The sequence below is a fragment of the Geospiza fortis genome, unplaced genomic scaffold, assembly GCF_000277835.1.
Source record: "Geospiza fortis unplaced genomic scaffold, GeoFor_1.0 scaffold488, whole genome shotgun sequence".
Taxonomy (NCBI): Eukaryota; Metazoa; Chordata; class Aves; order Passeriformes; family Thraupidae; genus Geospiza; species Geospiza fortis.
The window spans coordinates 2,543,517-2,546,029 of NW_005054365.1; positions in this window are offsets into that span (position 1 = coordinate 2,543,517).

A 2,513-nucleotide genomic window follows, 5' to 3' on the forward strand; every position below is an offset into this window, starting at 1 on the left:
TGCTGTCCTGCTGAGTCTTCCATCCCTGTAGATTAAAAGCCCTAGTGCAGAAGGAAGAGGATTTTGAGGAGATACCAAACTGCGTAGGGCAAACATCAATCATAGTCCCAGACCTTAACAAATCCCAACCCCACGTGTTCCCCATCAAGTCCCAGACAGAACTTCCCCAAAATACTGTGCTGGAGGTCTGGGGTCTGCAGACTCCTCTCCAAACTACCTTTGGTGTTTTTCTGTGCTCTGTACGCATTAGGGCAGACAGTCCCTGCCTCAGGGAGTGGTTTCCTACTTTTAAGGACTTCCACTGCATTTAAGAAGTGTAAATAAACAATCTGTGCTCGAGGCTTGGTTTCTTTTTTTATGCGCACACAACCAGAGAGGTGAAACCCCTCAAAGAATTTCTCTCCTGAGACAGGAAAGTACTTGTGTGATCTGAACATGATCCCAGCTGCCCAGGGCAGTGTTGGAGTCCCCATCCCTGGATGAGTTTAGAAGCCATGTGGATGTGGCACTTGGGGACAGGGGCTTGTGGTGGCCTTGGCAGTGCTGGGGGAATGGTTGAACTCTGTCTTAAAGGTCTTTGCCAACCAAAATAATTGTATGAAATTCTAAGTTCTATGAAAGCCAAATCCTCGCCTTTTTAAATCTTTGAATCTTTTTTTTTTTTTTGGCAGCAATAATCAGATTTCTGGGGTTTCTTGATCAGAATTTGATAATCCTGTGGGAAAGTACAGCTGAGAATACTGCAAATTCTTCTGGCTTCTTCTTCTGAGGAGATTAAAAACTCTTCAGCTTCTTCCCAGCAGGGCCGCAAGAAGCTTTATTAAAAATGCTGTATTTTCCTAGAAGAAAAAAATACTTAGGAATTCCTCACTACTTTCCTTCATTTTTCCCAGGTCACAAAGAACAAATCCCATTCTACAGCAGGGTCATTAGCTGTATAATGATGGGTCATAGACCAGCACCACATTAATGCCATGACTGTGAGTGCACCTGATACCAGACCACAATAAGCACCTGCTGCTACCAGGATCCACAGAGTGCCTTTGAACTCTGACTCATGCTGGCTGGCTCTGCATGATCCTGAAACTTCTCTTCTTGTGGCATCTGGCAGATACATCCAAAGAGCAAAGAAATCTCCTCTTCCTATTCAACTTAGTAATTAGCAATTTTTTTTTATTATTTTTTATTTTTTTTCACGTATGAAGAGAGAAAGAACTGGAAGATTCTGAATATTTAATGAACTACCTAAATAATGTGTAATGCAAATGCTGTGAAAACAGAAGGCCAAATAGCTCAGTGTGGGGTGGTGACACACACCTCTGATGTGCCACTGGAGAAGATCTGGTCTTGTGGGAAAGCCTGAAGCTGCAAATTCATGGCTGAATAAGGAGGATGCCTTCTGCACTAGAGGAAATATTGAAGGAGACTGGAATTTTTCACTTGAAAGGAAAGGGTTAGAATCACAGAATATCCAGAGTTAGAAGGGACAGACAAGGATCAAAAAGGGCTAACCAGGTAATTTTCTTTCAGAAAAGGGTTTCTAGAGCCCTAACTTCAAATACACATGAATGAAAATTTTGGCTCAAGTAACATTGTAAAAGTTACACAAAAAATTGATTTTTTAAAATATTTTTGTTGAAATTGTTGATAGCAAAACTAGACATTGCAAATAGTTTCCCCAAGCTAAACAAAACCATAGTGATTTGGTAACTCCTCACACACCCTTTGCCCTGTGCAGGGCAATGGAAGTTCATGCCCACAGATCTGACCTCACATGGCCTTAGACCTTCAGTAGCTTTGCTTTAGAGGACACGAAATGCACACATCCTGAATGTGTTGTGGGATTGATGGGTCCCTGTCCCCTGACATCCATCTCTTCCCCAGCAGACAAGGCTGTTATTGGGGGCTAATGACTGAAAACCCACATTGGCCTGGCCACAGCTCTCTCTGTGACCCTCTTTGGTAAACCACCACCAGGGCAGGGCTTACAGGAGCTCCAAGAGCACAGAGACCATCCCAAGGAGCTTCTCCTGGGCATGAGAGGCGGTGTGGTCGCCACCCACCTCTTTCCAAAAGGGTGAATTGCAGAGCATGGGCCAACACAGGCCTTTGGGTGTGGAGAAATCAAGGTCAGCAGGAGCATGGCTGTGTATGTGGCATGGTCAGCAGTCCTCTGCACAAGAGGGGACATGGCAGGAGGGTGCCAGGCACTGTGACACAAGGTGGGATCTGGAGCCACCATTTGTGGCACTCACAGTGCACGTGCTTCAAAGTGCTCTACACGCAATAATCGCCAAAGCTCCACAAATGGACACTCCTGCAGTCCCCAAACCCTGACTATCAGCTGAGTTTTCAATCTGGCCTTAAATGAATTTGCCAAATTGGCACCTCCGCCGTCAGGTGGAAGCAAATTCTGCAAAGCTCAGTCTCTTTTATAGGCAAGCGCTATTGATTTTTTTTTTATCGTCTTACTTTGTTTCTTCCAGCTCTCCCCTCCCTGCACCCACCTTCAG